This window comes from Motacilla alba, chromosome 14 (assembly GCF_015832195.1).
Source record: "Motacilla alba alba isolate MOTALB_02 chromosome 14, Motacilla_alba_V1.0_pri, whole genome shotgun sequence".
Classification (NCBI taxonomy): Eukaryota; Metazoa; Chordata; class Aves; order Passeriformes; family Motacillidae; genus Motacilla; species Motacilla alba.
In genome coordinates this window covers 3,361,912-3,383,735 of record NC_052029.1, presented here as the reverse complement: position 1 = coordinate 3,383,735, position 21,824 = coordinate 3,361,912, and the positions used below count along the sequence as shown (strand labels likewise).

The 21,824-nt window shown below is 42.6% G+C and overlaps 1 protein-coding gene and 1 long non-coding RNA gene across 16 annotated transcripts in view; both read right to left on the bottom strand.

The window, feature by feature from the left end:
* RBFOX1 (RNA binding fox-1 homolog 1) overlaps positions 1–21,824 on the bottom strand; it is a 1,167,310-nt gene that overhangs the window by 1,093,547 nt on the left and 51,939 nt on the right. The window lies entirely within an intron of this gene.
* The window catches only part of LOC119707046, a 53,010-nt gene continuing 51,071 nt past the window's right edge, over positions 19,886–21,824 (bottom strand). Inside the window, exon 3 of the long non-coding RNA XR_005258667.1 lies at positions 19,886–19,946. This is a non-coding gene — a long non-coding RNA (uncharacterized LOC119707046). The remainder of the gene's footprint in view (positions 19,947–21,824) is intronic.

The window sequence follows — 21,824 nt, the reverse complement described above, 5'->3', positions numbered from 1 at the left end:
ATTCACATATGCAAAGTCCACTGAAGCTGACAAAAAAATACACTGTATTGTATCTCCCATGCTAATGGCTGATGAAACTGAAGGTACATATTAAAATAATGAATGTATTTCTCTGGTTTTGTCAGCTGCCAATAAAAATAAACATTCCTGTTGCTCTTTCAGATCAAAAGATAAAACATAATCAATATCTGCTTCCCAAAAAAATACAGAGACTGTGGTGTGTTGGTTGTGCTCCAAAGGAAAAATTTTTTCCATGGACTGTTTACTGCATAAGGAAAACACCTGCATGGGAAATGTGATCTCCAGCACAGCAACTTGATGTACAAAATTCACTGGGAAGGCTGTTAATAGGGAATTCTGTTTTCTTAAAGTGTTTCTTAATATTTTCATTCCCTGACCTCTTTCCATGTCCTGCCCAAGGTGAACCTCATCACAGGGATGCTTTCTGAAACACTAACAGCATCGTGAGTCACCCAGACCACTGCATTTCTTAACTTCAATGGAATCCAAAGGAGCAAAGACGTTAGAGAAGCAGAAATTTGTGCCAAATTAGGTGCAATTCGCTGCACCCAGAGAAGAAAAGCATCAGCATACAAATTTGACATCTCCAGAGACTCCGTGTAGAAGAGAAAGCAATTACACTGCACTGATACCTTTTTAAATAGTCATTCTTTTACTTGGCATTAGTAATGCTTTACTTATTTTAAGTTATGCTACATCTGGTACTTTTCATACAGTTGTTTTTATTTTTAATCCTAACAATGCCAAAACCTATTACCCGAGCCAAGTCTGTTGATACTTTTATTTTCGGTCACATTCATATTTGGCGCCTTTCACATTTTCCTTCACGTTTCTTCTTTGAAATCGCTGGAGTTCATCCACTAAAAATCTGCAAGGAGAAGAGCAGGCCTGCACAATAAAAGGGAATTATACACCCAGCACACACACACACACACAATTAAAATCTCATTATTTTCCACTCAAAGAAATGGGAAACCTGCGATATTCCAAATTCTACCCCACAATTATTTTCAAAAACACATCCATTCTCTTTGAAAACTCTTGTGAATTATTCCCCTGTGCTCACTTGCAGAAATCAGGGCTAACAAGACGAAAACCTTGTTCTATCATGTTTACTTAGCACTGAACTACTGTCCAAAGCACCTCAGCCACCTTCTGCTGCTCCCAGGCCACACACAAAATTCACTCTGTGCAGCTGTACTCTTGCCTTATGAAGCCCAAAATCCCCAAACCTAAGACTGAAGTGCTGCACTTCTCTCCAGAGGATGGTAGATACAAAATAAACCTAATTATCTCATGCATTGCCCCAGCTGAACTCTCTCTGCTTCCAGGAACACAAGCAGAAGTGCCAGGTAGCCGAGTATTCAGATCATGTCATCTTCCAAGACTTAAAAAGAAAATAATTATCCTCTAGTAATTGAAAATACAAAATGAGGTTTAACATCATGTTCTGATCTTTTTTATTTCATGCTGTGAGAGGATTAATTGACTGAAAATGGAAAGTGCTCCCAGCCTGCTGTACCTGATATGCCCCTCACCCTCGGAGCTGAGCAGGTGTTTGGGGAGCCAGCACAGCCTTTAAACCTGACCTACTTCAGGCACACAGGGCCCAAAGTCAGGCTTTGCCCCCCATGCTGCAGTACAGCTTCATTCCATGCGGCATTCACATTCTCTGAAAAATCCCTTCGCCCAGGATTTTTCTCCTGGGAAGCTGAAAGCCCCAGAGAAAAGGAAAACAATTCTTCTCTCATTTGCTTCTCCTGTGCTGTGCTCATGTGGAATGTGCTTGGAGATTGTTCACCCACAGGTGATTGTTCCATTGGGTTCTGCTGGGAGTTGTTTTCACTCTTTGGCCAATCAGGGCCAAGCTGTGTCAGGACTCTGGAGAGAGTCACGAGTTTTCATTATTATCTTGTCAGCATTCTGTAAGTATCCTTTCTGTATTTTTAGTACAGTTTAATATTCTTTATTAGAATATAGTATCATAAAGTAATTAATTAGCCTTCTGAGAACATGGAGTCAGATTCATCATTTCTTCCTTCCTTCATTGGGGCAGCCTGCAAATACAATAAGCTTCATTCCACCCATTTGCTCTCTCTGTGTCTGGTAATTTTCCTGTGCACCAGGATAACCTCCCAAGGCTGTTCAGAAGACACCTCACATTTTGCTGGCACTGCTGAGGTATTTTTCCAAACCAACGAGATTTCCCTGTGCCATTATCCAACTGCCAGAGAGCAAATCTTTTCCCTTCTCTAAGAAATTCAAGGTTATCCCTTGGTTAAGGTTCTTGTAAGCCCGTGGATGGGTTTAGACAAGACCCTGAGCTTGCCAGAGCTCTCAGGGAGATTCTGCTTTCATTATTACTTAGTCCAAGTAACCTCCTCACCAGTGCCCTCACAAACCTCATTTTTCAGGTGTGATTTAGCCCAGCAATCCTTTGGCTTTCCAATTCACAGAGAACTTCGAGCAGCCTCTTCTTAAACTCCAGGAAGGTTCTTTCTGTCACCTCTGAGGCAGCAATTCCTGTTTGCTCCTTGCTCTGTGGTAATGACACCTCCAGATTCTCCTGTTTCACCACATAACCCCAAGTGAGTGTAGCTGTTCTCAAGGGCAAAAGAAAACTCTCTGTTCTCCAGAAAGAACAACATTTTTTTCTAACCCATGAACCACTCTGATGCAAAATAAACATACAAATCAAATACCATCCATCACATAAGTAAATCAAAAGTAGTTTGGGGTGATTTCAGTGAATTATAATTATCTATGCAAGGTTGTTTAATCAAAAGTAAACAGGAGAAAGCTTGACTTGTACAGAGACATGAGTCCTAAAAAACATACACAAAAATATGCAGAAGCCCAAGTTGACAAGATGTCTTAAGTATTTTTATTTTATTCTTTTACTTTACAAAGCTTAACAAATGTTTGCTACGTGCATCTCTGCATCTTGAATGTCAGGCTTGAAAAATACTGAAGGAATTAACTCTTTTAAAATTTTTAATTAATCTTAACAATTCTGACTTTCTAGAAGAAGCTTTTACATTTTCTGAATTCAAATGCTGTCTGCAAAATGGTTTTCTGCCTCTTGAAAAATATTTCCTAAAATATTTCAGGAATCAGGGTTGTTATTCTAAAGCAGCTGGGTGAAAATGTCAAGATTGCTCTCATTTTCCAAATTGCCCAAATCACAAACCAAGCTCTAAAGCTGAAAAACCTGCTGGAATCTCAACAAGGGTTCTTCAACACTGAAACTTTTCTGAGAAGCAAAGGTTTTTTAACAAGCCAGCAATGAAAAATCAAATCATGTCTCAACAAAACATGCCCAGGAGCCCCAGAAGCCTGACGTGGCTCTTGGGCTCAGCCTGGGGCACAGCAGAGTCTGAGCTCATGGGGAGTTCTCTGTGTGCTCTGGTCCTTCTACCTTGAGTTAACAAGGACTTACAATGTGTGTTTTTAAAATAAATAAATCAGTGCATATGAAGCATTACATCTCCCTGAGCTCTGAAAGAGCTCTCTGGAAGAATTTCCATATGTAATAAAAAGCAGTGCTTCGTATCAGGGGTGCAGCTGTCACTGTGAGCTGCCTACACCTCTCAAGGCTTTCCTGGGCCTGACATAGAACTGTAAAAGGAATTGCAATCTGGAGCTCTGGAATAGAAACAATGGATAAACCACTCCCAACTTTAGGAAAAAGGGGTTTTTTTCTGAAAACAGAAGCCTGGATAGGAGAGGCACTTTCCCCTAAGTTCCCTGGGCTGTCCCTGTCCCCTCAGCATTTGTGACTTTCTGGTAAGCTCTGTATTTATCCTCACAAGTAACTGTTCTGTAGAGTTCTCAAGGTGAGGAGAAACTTGAAAAGGCTTGTTTAGGAATGCTTAGGGATCTCTCTGAGGCTCACAGAGCCCTTGGTCACAGCAGTACACTCTCTATTAAGTATTTCTCCCTGTAAAAATAAAATGTGATTGTCATTAGCTGGTTCTTCTGCTGCAGTCAGTGCAAGCCTCCTGCCACTGTAGTCTGGAAAGAAGCACAAAGCAAAGGAACTTCTATCCCCACCTCTGCTTCAGTGGGTTCATACCTTTCTCTTCTCCCTTCCTTGATCCGTACAGTCTGAATTCAATTATGATTTAAACCCCCACACTTCCTCACTATCTTTTAGGCCCCATATTGTTCTATTTTTCTGTAGCCTGATGAATACTGAATGCACCTTGAAAGCCTGACTGTTTCAGTTTTCACAGGGCTTAAAAAGATGGAGTGCCTATAAATGTCTCCCTTTTTTGTTGTTTTTTCTTTATTCTTTGATCAAGAGGGTGCTATGAAGAGAAGAAACAGCATACAAACACCATATGACATAGGTAGGGTGGGAAGAAAAAGTGCTCTCTACCCTCAGAAGGGAACAGAAATGTTCAGACTTCATACACAGGTTTGCTAATGCTGCTAAATCTTATGCTGCCAAAAGAAAAAGCCATGAAAAGAGTTCCCAAATCACAATTTCCCTGTATTTTGAATCCATAGATGGTTCTTAAAAGCCACAATCTGTTTTTCATTTATTTTATTTTCCAGGTCATCTCCTGTAAGACTATTCTACAGCAAGCCACAAAGTACAGACTAGAAATGTATTTATTTATAAAAAGAAAATAAAAGGGTAAAGAGTCTTGCACAGGTGAAAATGCACCACTGGGCTTCTACTGAGACTATCCAACATCCTTAGAAACAAAGATCATGAGATTTGGAGCTCATTGCCTTTAAAGCTGATAGAAATAAAGCACAGACTTCTCAGCACCCTCATCTGTTGAAGTTCATTAAAACTCAGGTTTCCAAGAGCTGACAGCATTTAGCACCCAGGTCTGAGGAGCAGCTGGGCACTTAAAGGAGGGTCTGTTTAACTCCTTCAGCAGGTGAATTTGTGGAAATCATCTCCAAAATACCCTACAGGGTACCAGCGGTCTAAATTAGCTGATCAGTAATTGTGCTAATTGAAGATTCCCACAGGTTCTTTCTGTGTCCCTAAAGATGAACACTCATGCTCTTTGTTTTGGTTGCAGCTGGCAGGAGAGGGGACAGGAACTGGTCCAGGGGTTTTCCATATGCCTTCTGTCCCTTCATGGCCACCAGGACTGATGCCTTGAGAAGACTGCCCTAGAACATAGACTAGATGGAACTGAAGAATAAAGTAGGGATTTATTAAAAAGACCTTGGGCAGCACAAGAGCCCAGCCAGGGCTGCACCCAAGGTGAACCAAAATGATCCCAAAATGCACGACCAGTCACAGGGTTTCTCCCTTTGATCAGTTCTGCTCCATTTGCATCTTGCAGTTCATTGTCCAATTCCAGCTTTAGCCCATGCACTCCCATCCTGCTTGTTTTTCTCTCCTCAGCCCACGTTGTTTGTGCTCTTGGGCTGAGATTTGGATCATTTGTCCTTGGTCCCCAGCTGGAGAAGGAATTGTTTTGTCTCCCTACTCTACGAAGAGAGCTTACTGTCCCCTAATGTGAAGCCCAGACCCTTGCACTAAAGCAGCACAGAATCTGAAAAATATAAAATCTAAACCTGAGGCATCATTTCATTCTCTCTCTGTGAAAACTCTGCACAAATCCTTATTTCCAAGCCCCATGGAGAATGAGCTGAGTTTTAGCAGCGTGTGCTGCTCCCACACTGATCCTTGCCCTGTCCCACTGCACACCCAGTGCAATCCCTGCCCCAGAGAGCTCAGATCCAGTTTGGATACACCCTGGCACGCTGGTGACAGCATTGGACAAGGCTACAACATCCTTGTGCCGGTCACAGCACCAAGGGGAGCACGAAAGAGAGGATGGAAAAGCTGCCAAAACAAGGGCAGAGCTCCACAGCACGGGGAAGTGCAAGTTTAGCAGAGCTGGATGCAGAGAGTGGAAGTTGATCTGAAGAGATCAGGTAAATAAATATCCTCTGCTGGGCCTGCAGAGGTCATTTCCCACAATACAGCACAAAAGGACTTTACAGAGGAGCCTGCAACAGCGGTATCAGTGTTTTTTAGGAGCTCCACCTATAGCTGACGGCACTGGAAATCAAGGAACTTCCACCTTACCTTTCAATAGCAGAAATTCTTGGGAAGAAAAAGGAACCTACAAGAGAAGGCATGTGTGAATGAACAGGACAAGCCTGATAGAGCCTCTGGATTTAAGACACAAAAGAGGGATGAAAGATTTCTGCTAATGGCTGTTGGATTTTTTCAGCTCATCAGGGTTTACTGACAGGAGCTCATAATGCTCAGATGGATCTATAGTCTGCTTCCTGTCTCCTCCTGAATTTATAGTTAACTGGATTTGATAAGAATAAGTAGCAGTAAATTGAAGAAAGGAAGGGAAGAGAAGTGCCCCAGAGTTGACTCAGCCTCCAATATCTAGATCAAATAATTATATATAGGTCAATGCTATTTCTCTGAACCTGTTTTTCAGATTGTGCCATAAATAAAGCAGCTTGTCCCCAATGAAAGATCTCAAGCTACAAAGGCATATGTATGGAGTCAAGATGGAGTTATCAGGGTGGGAAACTTTTTTGACCCATTTGTTGATACTTTATTGATAAGCTAAGGCATCTTTGTTGCCCAGAACATAAACAAATAAAAAAACAAACAAACAAAAAACCACACCAAAACCAAGGAAAAAAACCCCACATTAAAAAAGAGCATAGAGATGTGTTTTTAGTTGTCCCTGAAGACAACCATGTATTCAATATCTAACCCAGATTTAACACTGCCAGAGCCTAACACTTGTAACACCTAAAACCTCTTTTGCTTTCTTTATGCCAATAAGGTGACCAAAATATTTCTGAAATATGCCATCTAAACAAGCAGGAAATTTAATGCAAATGTCATAAAAGACAAGGTGTTGAATTCCCCTTGAACACAAACTCTTACTATTACATCTGTCTTTAAAAATCTCTTCCAATACTTTAACCATAAGCAGCCATTTACAAATTCAGATCAATTTTACCACACTCAGAGTGGTTTTGATCAACCTGAAATCATGTTTAAGTGCAGAGAAAGTGTTTGCATGTCAATCCAAAGAAAGCCTAAAGCTGGTTAAAGGACTTTGATCCCCATCAGTGTAACAGCCACAGCAGGTCAGAGAAATCTGTGCCACACGTGCAGGCTGCAGTGTCCCAGACCTCAATTCCCGGCTCTGAACAGGCTCTTCCAGAGCTCTGAAAAAGGCACAGCAGATCTAGAGAGGAGACAGAGCAGCATTCTTTCTGCTCTGTGTCTCAAGAACCTGACCACTGATGCAGTGGTGTAAACCCTGACTCAATCCATGCCAAAGGGGGGAGAGGGGCACAATTCTTCTTCCCTTTCTCAGCAGAAGTGCCAGGAACCAGTGAACCTGGCTCAGCAGTTCTCAAATGTAGGCAATGAACTTATGGTGAAGAAGAAATCATACAGGTACTTGTTTGACTACACATGAAGCCCTGGGTCAAATATTTTGTTGTCAGGGTTTATATTCCAGGAAGCAAATGTGTATTCTCACCTCTATCAGAGGCTGGACACCCCCAGTGCCTCAGCAGGGGTCTGCAGAGGAATATTTGAGTAATGTGTGCTCTGGATGAAAGTTTCAGATGAGAGGCATTTCCATTTGGGATGGAGACCCAAGAGCACCATGACTAAAGGACATTATAAACAGTGTGGATGGAAAACTTCAGTCAGATCCACTCTCCCCAAATTAAAACATGTTCAGGTTCCATTGTCATAAAAACCACCCATAATCAATAGATGTGCTACATGCTCTCACTGAAAATTGTCTGGTAAGAAAAAAAAAAAAAAAGCTCTATTTTGATGAACACATAGTTTAATTAATTTGTCTCTGATCTTCACCAGACAAGTACTGGAAGGGCATGACATCATTTGTACTACAGGCACTGCTCAGAGCACTTTACAGATGTGCCTAGAACAGCTCATGCATTTTTCAGCAGAATCACACAGACAGAAATTGTAAAATCCAGATTTAGTCACTTTAGAACACTTTAGAAAAGGAAAAGAAAATCCATGCCTTCTTCCTTTTCTCTCTTTAAAATACAAACCAACACTTCTGTGGAAGAACCAGGCAATCCATATCAAAGTGTAGGAATCAGGACAAAAGTATGGAATGAAAACAGGGTTTCTGTGGAAGTGAAAATAACAAGGACTTTTATTTGTTAGCATTTTTAGCAGAATGAGCAGCAATCAAACATTTGCAGAAAAAGAGCCTCATTGCAACACAAAGAGGCTCTGATGGACACTTCTGCCTGCAGAGATCCCCCTTTATTCTGTGCCCCAACTGAGCTGCACGATCCTCTATGGCGGAAATTACTAAATTGCTAAAAATCAAAAATTACTAAAAATCAAAATTACTAAAAATCAAAAAAATCCAGCCCAACACCCCAGGCTCCAGAGGTGACTGTCCTGTAGTGCAAACATCGTGAGGAGAAGAATGAGAGCTCATCTGGCTGATCACAGCCAAGCTCTCTCACCCTGTGCCCTGTTCTGCAGCCTGAAAATCTTTTGCCCTGACATTTGGGTTCTTCCCCTTGAAGCACAGACAGACAACTCTTCAACTACTTAAACTGGAAAAGAGAGTGTATTAATTACAGCCCTGGACACGTGGGGAGTAACCTCCCAGAGACATGTACAAAGAGTCACAAACTCCTGCTCTCTATTTATCCAAAAAGGTTTCACATATACAAATAGTTTCTACAACACCTATTACATAATCATTAGCTCTCTCACCTTGTATTATAATTAGCTGAACATCCATTATGGCTGCCCAATTGTCCTCTTTAATTGGGTTGGTGGGCTCAGAAGAGGAAGTAAGACCTCTTCCTCATGGTAAACTCTTCACCCATGTCAAGTTGGCAGAGCTCCTTGGCCTGCTGGTCACAGCCCAAACCTCCTCTCCTTCCTAGAGCCCAGTGGTATTGATGGCTCCTGCCCTCTTACAATACCTCATGTATCACCTGTCATTGTTGCAGTTATCCCCACCTGGTATCAATTAATATCCTTGTTAAGCTTTACTCAAGTATATGATCTTTGCTAACTACATTTCTAACTTAACCCCTTAATTCATTTAAGCTCCTAATCAAAATATATATAGTTTTCACTAACTTAGGTGCATTCCTAGCTCAAGCCCTCGACTCACCCCCTCATGATTTTTAAACTGCAGCGGCGTTTGCCACAAGGGCCAGCAGCAAGAATAAAAAACAATCCTGGAAAAGGGAGGGATTTCAGCTGTGCCACACGGGCTCTCAGGGCAGCAGTGCTGTGAGAACAAGCACAGCCAAACCCTTCTGCAGTCTCCTCGAGCCTCGTGTCTCTCCAGTGCTTCCAGGTAATCACATTAACAGCTTCAAACATTATGTAATGACATCATTCAAACACATTGCTCCCAAAGGGTTGATATTAGATCAAGGAATTACCATTCCTCATGCATTTGTGACAAATCTAATAGGAGGAAATGATTTGTTACACAACACAGCTTAGGTTGGTTGTTCCCCTAACAGCAGATGTCTGCTCTTAGCTCAAGCTTCTAATCTTGCCTGGGGCTAAGATGCTGAACAGTAAGCCTTAATTTGATATCTGAATTAAGAGAAGGACTTTACCTGAGGTTGGGAATGGGTTACTTCAGTACCCTTGCTACGTTTGATGTATGAGCTGTGTTTTCCAGGACTGTTCAAGGCCCTCAGGAAGACAAATCCTTTTAAAAGCTAATAGAATTCAGGCATTGAGATTGGGAATTCTAAAAACCAATGCTGGGTCATTTTTTGAAAACAAACAAAAACAAGCCAACCAAAACCACCCAACAAACAAAACCCGTCCTACAGCCCATGGATGCTTTAACATCCAGAGTTGTACACCTGTGGATGGCTGAGAATTGGAAAGCCACATCTTGCAGATCTCTATCCAGAAGATTAATTGTAAGTATCACCACAGAAACTTCTAGAGTGCCAAAGACACACACTAAAATGCAATTCTTGTGCCTGCACCTGCCCTAGAGAAACCTCTTTAGGTTTGGGGGAATTCAAAACTACTGAAAGTAAAAATTATCCCACTTCTGTCTTCATGCTTAGATAAAATATAGGTGTAAATACTTAGACAAATATCTTAAGAAAAAGTTGAAAAGAGAAAATACACCTGTTGGTGTTACTGATCTGTTTTCAAATGAAAATATTACAGTGATTTTTCAAGTTTTGTCATTACTGCCTCTTTTTTTTTCTAATTCCATGCACATTGGAGAAACAAGTTGGGGGTGGGGGGGTTCTATTGTTAATTTTTCCTTTGTTAACTTTCCTCTTTTTGGCCCTTATTCTCAGGAATATTTACTCTATCTTACAATCTGTCTTATGACTAGACACTACTTCTCCCAAGTTCCATATTTGCCTTTCATGCATCACTCATGCCTATAAAATGAAGATTTGTGTATTCAAGGCAGAGAGAGGCAAGGACATGCAGAGAACCTGGGCAGTCACTCAACCATATTCTTCATTAATTGCTGCAGAAGTGACCTCTTCCTTCTGGTTTTATTTCAGCTCTTGCCTACATGGGGACAGAGCCTTTTCCTTTTTGTTCTCCAGCGTGCTCGGGGCTGTGCAGAAATGTCACCTCACGCAAGCAAAGGGAAAAGAAAAATAAGCCAACTGAAATTCCAATGATGACACTTTTTGCAAGCTGCAAGGAAATGATGATCCTTTACCTCGAACTGTCAGATGCATCTTCCCAAATCCCTCATTGCTCTGTAATGTATTACCATAGCAACTCGTCTCTGCAGTGATCTAGAGCTCCCCATGGGCAGCCTGCACTTTGTCAGCGCTGCCACTCCTCTGTGAGGCAAGGAACACTGAGCACTTAAATACCAAATCATTAAAGCAATGTTTCCCCAGTGGCCACACTGAATCACACAAGGATTCCAACCAAAATTATGGTGGGGAAAGCGAGAGGAGCTTGCAGCACTTGGTGTAGGAGGAAAATGAAAGTGTTGGAAAATAATGAACAGAGCAAGAAAACAACTTCTAATGCTTGGTTTCTTGAAGGAAAGAAGAGCACAGCATCGCTGTGCTGTAGGTTCTGACTTTATGAATCCTGCCCCTTCCCTCACCTGTCCTCTACTCCTAGTTTTACTCTAAGTAATACAAACCTTGACTAATGTTTATCTTCTCAATGACAGCTGCCACCAAAACGGCCAACCACCGTATCTCTGACTTCAAGCACCTGGCTGTATGTTTTGAAGGGCATGAAAAGAAGATCAACACAAAAATCTAATTTTTCCTCCTTTTCCTTTTATATATCTTAATCTTCCATGTTCTTATCTATGCACATAAGACTTTACATCAGCTGATTTCAGCATCCTGCCTCACCAAACAGGAATGAATTCTCCCTCTGGAGAGAAGCCCTGCTCCTCATCCAGCATGATGGGTGCTCTTCAGCCCATTTGCAGGGATGCAGCCTCAATGTGCCTTACCCAATATGCAGAGAACAGCCTCAGAAGCACCATAACCCTTCTCCCACAATAACCTAACAACCAGTGGTGGGGAGAAAATTCCAGTTTTCCTAACTCCCACTGTTCCCCTTGTAACATCATAATAGCAGTCATACAGGCTAGAAAGTGAATGCTGCTAAGGGGATTTCAGGTGTCTGTTGTCTGTATGATACAGAATGACCAATGATTCTGCATCATGACACTTGTATGATTCAGTGTCTATTGTCTATATGACCTTTGAAACTTTTTGTGGCATTCACATTTTTAGGAAAAATCCCTTTGCCCAGGATTTTTCTCCTGGGAAGCTGAGAGGCCTCAGAGAAAAGGAAAACAATTCTTCTCTCATTTGCTTCTCCTGTGCTGTGCTCATGTGGAATGTGCTTGGAGATTGTTTACCCACAGGTGATTGTTCCATTGGGTTCTGCTGGGAGTTGTTTTCCCTCTTTGGCCAATCAGGGCCAAGCTGTGTCAGGACTCTGGAGAGAGTCACGAGTTTTCATTATTATCTTTATAGCATTCAGTAAGTATCCTTTCTGTATTCTTTAGTATAGTACAGTATTCTTTAATATAATATAGTATCAGAAAATAATGAGCAGACTGAGCTGGATTCAGAACTGGCTGAAGATCCAAGAGCCGGGCTGGAGATGAGTGGTGCAAAGTCCAGCTGCAGCCCAGCAACCTGCAGTGATTTTGTATCACCCTCTGTGGGTACTTCATGAAAACTCACCTGCCTCAATGTTTTACTCTCACTTTGTTTAAAATCCTTTTAACAGCTTTAGGGTCTTTTCCCTTTGCTCTTTCACCCTGCACAGAAAGGCACAGAATGTCATGGTATTAAGTCTCTTTTGCCAGGAAATACCCTCTAGGCAATTAATATTGAGCTCCTTCAGCTGCTGAGCCCTGTGTGAATGACATTTTAATTGTTTTACCCCTCCCTAAGTTGTGGGAAGACAGCTCATGTGTATAGCACAGGAGCCAAGGGACCTACAAATCCATTTGCTTTGAGATCTGGGAAGACAAAGCTGTCTTAAAATATTACAAGCCTCAATTAAAATACAGCTGAGGGCAGCAGGCTGAGGTGTGGCTGGGCTGAATGCTGGAATTCCACCCAGCTCCTGTCACTGACAAACCCAGGCAGAGGCAGGTTCCCTGTTCAGAGCAGCTCATTAACTTCAGCCAGTTATTGCTGCCTGTCTTCTCATGCAGAAACCAGAATTCCCTTGTTTGTTTGTGGCTGGGTTTGTGTTAAAGGGTTTCCCAATGCCTGCTGGAGAAGATTCCCTCCCAGAGAGGTCAGTTTGCACCCAGCACACATTAAACTCAGCATAGGCACACATCCAATACAAATGTCCAGAGACACCTTAGGCTGTGACCTTGACTTCCAATACTTTTTTAATTAAAGTATTTTCAGCTCTGCTGTAAAACTCTCACATGACCTGCACTTGGCCAACCCTGTTCTCTGCCGTGTTTTACACAGCCCTAAAAAGCAGTTTGGCTCTGACCTTTTTCACAACTGAGTGTTCCTGTGTTGTTCTTTGGGCAGCAGTAATGTTTATGGATCACAGAGGCCTGCACAGATGAACTGAAATATTTTATTACAGCCATTATCATTGAGCAATCATCATGTTTGGGAGAGAATTTTTTTTTTTCCACATGTTTGCAGAGAAGTCCAGCTGCAGGATATGTATGCACTGATGGTTTTAAAAGACTGCAATAATTCAAGAAGAAAAAAGGAACTCAGAGAAGAGCAATGTCATTCAGAGAATGACACAAGTACACCTCATCCTGAATACAAAGCCAGGGTAGTGGGCATCAAGTGTGTGAATGAAAAGGAGCAGAAGTTTTCTCTCTTTCAACTGCACATTGTAGCTAATGATGCAGGAAAACAGGCTGTCCTTTTGTACCAGCACAGATAATTATCCACTGTAACCCACTGGGGGCAGAATCCATTCCCTGCATTTGCAGAGGTCATCACTGTGATTCCAGCCCTTAATGGAAAACACACTACCACCTCAGGAGGGATAAATGGAAGTAAAACACAGCTCTACAAAGGCAACCTGGAGGAAGTTGAAACCTCTCTGCTGAGTCCTTGCCCTAGTTCTAACTCACAGACCTTTCCTCCTTCTAGAAATTTCTAATATCACTGCTAGCATGTTGCTTTTTTATTGACTTCTGTTATGAGGCTCGTGGAAATGAACACCAAGAGGACAAGATGCATCCTGTCCAGAAAACAGCCTGTGTGATGAGCTGCACCTTGCTCCATGTCATCCCTGTCACTGCAACGAGGAAAAGGGACAATACCAACACAGGACTGGGCTTTGGTCAGAGCAAAACATCCCTTGAAAAATCAGAAAAGTGCATTTGGCAAAAAAAAGCAAGCAAGAGAAACACAGGCACAATGAACAGTTGTACCTGTTGTAACCACATTAACCTGAAGGAAAAAGACAGAAGGGTAAAACGCTTGATGAAGTGACTTAATTCAAAATTCCTAAATATTCTTTCCCCTCTTTTGAGCCCCAGGGGGACAGGAAGAAGGCAGAGCAGGTTATTTTACACAGCCCTGCTCTGCTCACCAGGCTGCTCAAGATTCAAAGTTCTCCATCAGCTGTGGCAAAGTCAGCACAACTCCCCAGTTCACAGTCATTGTTTGTCAAATAAATTAAAATTACATTAAGGGGTTGAGAAGCCTTTCCAAAATATCCTGTGGCTCCTGTCTAAGGGAAATGTGCAGTTCAGGTTCATATCCCACCATCACTCAGGTCCCCAGTGATTAAACCAGACCTTCCCTCCCAGCTGCTCCTTACACCAATATCTCCCCTCCTTTGCATCCTGGGCTGCAGGATTAGGGGCTGTGGCACCTCATCCCTTTGCCTGCAAAGGTGAAAGATCAGAAAGCCAATCCTGTTTACAGGTGTTACAACTGTCCAAAACCAGGCAAGTTGCCTAAACTCTCCTCAGCCTAAATTATTTCCCTCCCTCTGTCTCCAGTTTTCTGAATGGTCTTCACACATTGAACATAATCAACCTCCTGCATGGCTCTAATTATGCCCCCCTGCTGAAAGAAATAACAATTTATTTTCACTGAGAAACACCAACTTTCAGAAAGCAGGAGGGACTGCACTGCAGAAGAATGCACTGGTGGCATTTCTTACCCTCCTCTCTGTATTCACTCTCTTACTCATGCAATAATGCCAAAGGCTGGAACACGCTGGCAGAACATGCTCCTCCCACTGAGTACCGAGGCAAAAAGATGTTTATGCTCAGTACAGGAGATCCAAACTCAAATCTACAAGTGGATGCCTGGTTTAGTGATTCCATTTTATCTTCCCTTGTCAGTGCAGTAGAGGAGTAGTATTTGTGACAATGATTCATTCTCCTCTTTCTGATTCTGCCATCTTGTGTCTGAATTCATTCTGGGAATCATATTCTAATTCAAGAGCCATATAGACATCACTGATGTCCAAGAAAACCTAAATTCTCCATACACAGAGAGGATTAAAAGTTTTATTTCGTTGCTCAAGTTAAAAATATTTAATCCAGGCAGCTTTCTATATCCTAGTTGCATCACTCCATTTGAGAAAAATACCAGCATCTGAAAGCCAGGGGGAGTTCAGTACACCTTAGAGCAGCAGCAAAACTCTCCTCAGCCTTACTGAGGAGGGAAGCAGGCTCTGCACAAGGCAGAAAAGTCGGTAAGAGTAGCAGGAGATCACTTCTTGTCTCAGCACCTGGCCCTTGGCTGCGTGCAGCTGAGCCAAATCAGGCAGCTGGAGCTAGGAACTTGGGAAAGAAAACCAAATCCTGCTTGTGTTTTATTGTTATCACTGCTTTTACTGAAGGGATGGCACCATCATCAGGCCACAAAGGATTTATTGCTCAGACAAACATCAGCCTCAGAAGCTGTGAGATCTATGAGAGCAGTCAGCCATAGCTCAAAGTGGCCACAAGTTCTCTGTTACAAGGCCATATAGAACATCCTAACCCAATGGACAGTTGCTACAAAGTTTATTTTGCTTTTCTGACCTATCACCTTGTCTTAGGTTGGAAATGGGGGTGTGCATTCAGTTCCCAGCTGGCAGAGCTGCGGCAGTTCTCTGCTGTTCATGGGGCAGGTTTCTTTATCTCTCCCACAACCCATCCTCCCTCCAGGAGATCTCTGCTGTCCATGGCCACTGAGTGTCCCTGCATGGCTGATCAAATTCCATCATCCCATGGGAGATGCTCTGCCCAGGGCAGGAGCCAAGCATTCCTACCTGGATAGAACCTGACCCTGGCAACAGCACAGCAGCCTTTGCCCCCTGCATTCCCAGAGGAGCAGCTTTCTTCTCACTGCATTCCCAGAGGAGCAGCTTTCTTCTGCCCTGCATTCCCAGAGGAGCAGCTTTCTTCTCCCTGCATTCCCAGAGGGAGAGCAGGCCCATCTCCAGCAGCCCTGGAGCTCCAGAGGAAAACTCCACCCTTGTCCAGGATCCCTGCTCCAGCAGAGCCACAGCTGGCCCTGCAGGAGGGCTGAGCCACCATGGAATGGGACTGTGCCACCACCCTGACACACAGGGTGCCAGGGCCTGTTCTGACCGTGACAGTGGTTTGTTTTCTTTTCTGTACTATTGCATTTCTATTTTAATTTTCCTAGTAAAGAACTGTTATTCCTGCTCCCATATGTTTGCCTGAGAGCCCCTTAATTTCAAAATTATAATGATTTAGAGGGAGCGGGTTTGCATTTTCCATTTCAGGGGAGGCTCCTGCCTTCCTCAGCAGACACCTGTCTGCTCAAACCAAGACACACCTTTACTTACTTTTATTGCACTGCAGATGCTTTTATCCAATGGGCTATTATCACACTCACACACAAATGCTTCTATTATAATTTATAAACTCTTTGCTTACTCGACACAACCACACCTCTACATTATAAACCCTTCACTATTTATCAATACAGTTGCTCACTTACTTAAGGCATATTATTACTTACAACCATAGAAACATAAGTTTATGATTTTTCTACTTGATGACTGTGTATTTTATTTTTACACCAATACAAGCTTCTCCCAAGGCTGCAGATAAAACCCCTCAGTGTCTGTGGAAGTTCCAATTTTTCCAATTCCCACAGCATTTCTGTCACCCAGGAGCAGCAGCCTGGGGCTGGAGAGTGAAGCCAGCTCCTCTGCAGCCCTCCCCAGGGCCACCTGCCCAAGTCAGGCTCAGCAGGACTCGGCAGGTGCAGGAAGGGCTGCTCAGCCTCACAGTGCTGCAGTTTGATCAGAATTGAGTTGTCAATGAAGAAATGCCAGCTACACTCAGGTGTTAGAGTCCTGGAGGCTGAGAATTTTAAACTTTCTGTGCTGAAGGGCACAGACCCACAAGAAAAAATCATATTTGATCTGAGGCCATGCAAAAAGGCTTTTAAAATGGATTGATAGCACTGGGATTGCGGGTGTGTAGTTTGATTAGAAGTGTGTAATATCACGGGGTGGGAAACTTAGAGTTTGGGGTTTTGGAATACAGTAATATATATCAACCCCTTAATGTAATTTTTATTTATTTAACAAACAATGACTGTGAACTGGGGAGTTTTGCTGACTTTGCCACAGCTGATGGAGGACTGCATAGTAATACATGTCCCAATATATTTTTGGAATATAGTAATATATACAGTAATATATAATATATTGCTATTTGGAATATAGTCATATATATAGTAATATATATAAAATATATAGGTTTTAGGGCTTTCTTCTTCACCTTCTTCTCCATGGGTTTGGGTGGTTTTGTGTAATTGGACAGCAAAGTCCCCATTGCAAGAATGGGTGGCTGGTTATTGGGTTAAAAGTGAAAATAATTTAGGTGTCATTTCTTAATTAGATAGTTTAGCCTTAAAAGACCTTGTAGAGAAGGAGACTTGGCCATTTTGAGCCTTGTTAGTGGAATGCTGTAGAACTCATGACTTGTTATATAGATAAGAAATAATAAACATCCAAGCCTGGAGGTGAAATATCATCTCAAGTGCCTTCAATCCCAGCCTCGACAGAGAAAGGAAAAAGAAGCCAAGAGCCAGCACCCAGAGAGCTGCTCTTCCAAATGGTCAGGAAAATGGACAGTGCAGCATTGAGAGGCAGCACAGCAGGGCCTGGGAGCCTGAGCTGCTCCCAGAGAGCTCCTCCCTGCACGGCACTGACACCTCTGCACACAGCCAGGCACCCACACCTGAGCTCTGCAGCCACAAACCCTGGCGATGGGCAGGGAGAAAGCTGCAACTCAAAGGAACTTTTACTCAAAAGAAAGATTTTAGTAAGCTGTTACAGAGGGGTGGTTCTAGTGTACTGTTTGCAGTAAAATAAATAGATGAATGCATAAAGGGAAAAAGACAGGACACCTTTTTTATCCTCATTTGAGGAATGAAGGGGATAAAATCTGTTTTGAGCCATTTTAGACATCAGAGTCTGGACTTTTATTAAAGCAAGTAAGATCCTCAGCATGAAGTGAAGCAGGGAAAAACCCCCAAACTCTGCTAAATTACAGCACATTTCCCTTTCAGTGCTGCTTGATGGTTGTTCTGCTGCCTCCAGGAGCTGCCCAGGCACACACCTATAAACACTGCAAAGGGTTCAGACCCCCTGGCTGTCCCTGCTGAGGCACAGTCTGAGCCAGGCCAGGCCAGACACTGCCTGCAGTCAAGGATGTCCTCCCCCAGCATATTAAATGGCCTTTAGAGCAGCTTTAAAGGCTACAAGAGGAGAGAAAATCCCTCCCAAAGGTACACTGCACTGCCAAATCACTCTATGATTCTTACTTACAAGATGACAGCCACAGCTCTCAGTGTAATTGATGTTTTCTTTAAAACCTTCTTGAAGAAACAACCAAGTTCTGTGGCCAGAGTGCACTGGAGCAAGGCTTCCTGAGCTTTTGATGGATTTGGGCCCTGATATGGCAAGCAAAATTCTGTGATCTGTGCTAGGCAGAAGGTCAACAAGATACATATGATGGTCTTGTCTGGCTTCAGGAAAGCCAGAATTGCTTTATGAACAGCAATCCTTTACAATTCATCTTACACATCCCCATATTGCCCTGATTAATAAGAGTGGAGTCCAGGTCAAAATATTCATCTCTGATGTACTGATTTATAAAATACTGAAGTGAGTTCCAGTCCCTGTAGGCAGGAGTTTGAAAAGCCAGAGCTCTGTGTGAGCATTACACACGCCTGAGTCCAGGTTTGTTAGCCTGATTTGATGTACACGCAGGAGGTTCTGTTCTGCAGCACTGTACCCTTACTAAGTGGATAGAAACAGCATTGCTGAGCCTCCTTCTCCTCCCAGGAATGCATTTATGGCTGGGTTTAACAGCAGCTGTAAGGCTTCTCCTGCATGCAGATGGCGCATCCCAGAGATCTTCCTCCTGCCTCACTGCCTCCAGGTCCCAGCCCTGATAGGGGACACACCCATGGGTGCCAGAGGAGAAACCAGGCAGCAGCCATGGGGCAGCACCTTCCTGACCCAGAAACCCTCAAAGCCAGCTCACCTCCACCTCACACCGGGCCAGTTCTGTACTGGGGTGATTTCAAAAGCCAAAAAGTGCCAGTAAGGTCTCTCCAGGTCAGCTCTCATGTCTTCAGCAAACACTTTCTAAAAAGATTAGAAGGAAAGAAGAAAAAAATCTATCTGATGTGATTTTTACCAGGGGAATACATTTTGCTGTGGGCAGAGATAGAGCTGTGCCACTTCAGCTGAGATGACAGAGCTCAGCACCCACAGTGTCACAACCACCTGACCAAACAGTGCCAGAAGTTGGAGCTGTCAAGTAGAATTCAGCCAATTTTCGAGGCATCACATCTCCTGCTCCATGCCCAGGAGGAGACCAGCCCTCCACAGAGCTGAAATGCCCCTGGACTATTTAATTTCTATGAGTTTACTGTCTCCTAAGTGTAATATCTAATTAATATCTAACCTTCTTGCTCTTTGGGAGCATCATTTACATACTCAGTGCATGGTTAGCCATACCCAGTGCTCAGATTTCTGAGGATAAGAGGTCTGTTATGACTGTGTAGGAAAGTGGCTTAATTTGGAGCAGCTAAAAGACTCACAACCAGTGGAATCACAAAAAAATACAGATATATATGTTTACTGTTACTATTAGTGTTCAATGAAAATGTGATTAGCAGGCTCAGCTCAGACTGTTGTAGGTTAATCATGAGTTAGGGACGAGGGATTGGTAAAGGAGGCACTTTGGGGGCAGGAAACATCTGCCCTGTGGACAGCTGGGTGAGGCAAAGAAAGGTGGGACATTACCCCTGAAATTCTTCTGAGATGTGCCGTGGGAAAAGCAGAGAAAGTTTATAGAGTTTTAACCTGACATCTCCCCACGTTTTTCTAAAGCCATTTGGATCCTTGTGGGTCCCTTCTGACTCAGGATATTCCGTGAGAGGCACGTGGATCTCCCAGTCTGAGTGTCCTGAAAGGGAACATCACCACTGTCCTCAGCACATCCCATAATCTCGTACGTCTAAACATTAAATCGGGTCAAATCTAATTAAATAGATATTTTAAATCTGATCTATAGTGGTGTAAATGAAAGCAGGTCATAGCCCTCTTTTAATCTTTTTTCCTATATTCCTAACTAGAAAAAGTTGTCTTTTTACCCTTGGAAAATCTTTGCAGTTGCAACATATGACTGGTTAGAAAAGAGTGCAAAATGACAATTTATTTCCATGAAAAATTTAGGAAAATATGTGTTGTCTCCATGGAGTATTTACTTGCTTTTAGTTGATTTGGTTCAAATACAAAATGCACTGAAAACACATTTTTAAATGCCATTATTTTAAATCTGATTTATTTAAATACCTTGCTTTTACTTGTAAAATAATGAGAAGCTTCCTATGCTATAACCTCTAGAGTTATATCCCATAATATCATGCATTAGTAAAAATATTATTTACCAGCCCCTCCAAAGAACTTCAGACTCTCCAGCATCTAAACCCCTAGGAATTCCCTTTTTTATTTTTCTTGATTTTTGGGAAGGATTATTGGTAAACTTCTAGAGCTGGAATGATGTTTATGGCAGCTGACAGATCCCGTGGAACCATTCCTGACAAGTATTCCCACGAGGATAATTTCCTGGGAGAACTGCTGGTGTCCCAGGAGCAGCTGAGGAGGTGAGGAAGGGCACAGGTTGTGGAATAAAGCACTGGGGCCAGCTGGGCTGCAAAGCCCAGCTCAGGAGAAGCAGCTCCTCTGCAGACAGACATCCCCAAGCCTCCTGAGCTCATTACAGTCTCCACAAACTAATGAAGATGACTAATTAATCTATTCCAGCAGTTACCCTGACAGAGAACACCCCTGCAGTTTGTCCTTCCTGCTGACACCAGGCCCACAGAGCATCCCCACCCTGATGTAAAGTTATTTTTCTGGAGATTTACTCTGGATAAACTACACCATTCCCTTTCAATAACAAGAGAAAGCCTTCAATAACACCATTAAGTAACTCACACTTTGCTTTTTCTCATTAAGAGGCATTTAAAAGGAAGCCATTAAATTTATAGAGGGTTAAAACCAATAAGAAAACTCAAACTGCTCACTCATTAACTCGTTCACCCTTGTGCCTCCCAGGCCATTACTTCCTTTCTTATTACCAACTTGCAATAAACTTCTTTCTTTACTGCCCTGCAACTGCAAAAATGGGATGGTGGCTGCACTGTGCCCTGATTTATGAGCAGAGGAAAGCAATGGCTCAGTGTGCATTGCATTATTGAGATCTATGGTACAGCCCTCCTAATGTAAAAAATGATTCATTACCTCATGCACAAATACAAGTGTTCAGGCACATTGTTTCCTGAATTTTGTGTGTTTGTAAAGTTGGTTCATTTGTCTGTGGCCCAAGAATAGGGAGGGGTTTTTGTTCAGCTACTAGAGGCAAGGCAAGACTGAGTTAAATCTTGGGTACGTCCAAGCAGCACCCTTTGCCATGAAAATGAATTTCACAAGATAATTTTTGGGCATAAAAGATATGTAAGTTATTTTCAAAGAGGTCCGAATGCTTTACATCAGTTTCATATATTAATAAACATGAAAGACAGATTCAGCTTTTTTATTCCAGGTAAATATTAAAAACCAGTGCTTTTACCTTCCTCAGAATTCTAAGAGTAGTCTACATTACAGATAATACACTTTAATTTCTCTGAAAATTCCATTTCTATTAAATCTTCTCCTAAACTTTATTCTTCAGGCAGTGGATCAGGACTAAGCCACAGCCCCAGTCCTATGGAAAGCAGAACCCACAGAGCCCAGCTTGGGAAAACAGCAGCACAAGTGAGCTCGGAGCCAGCAGGAAACA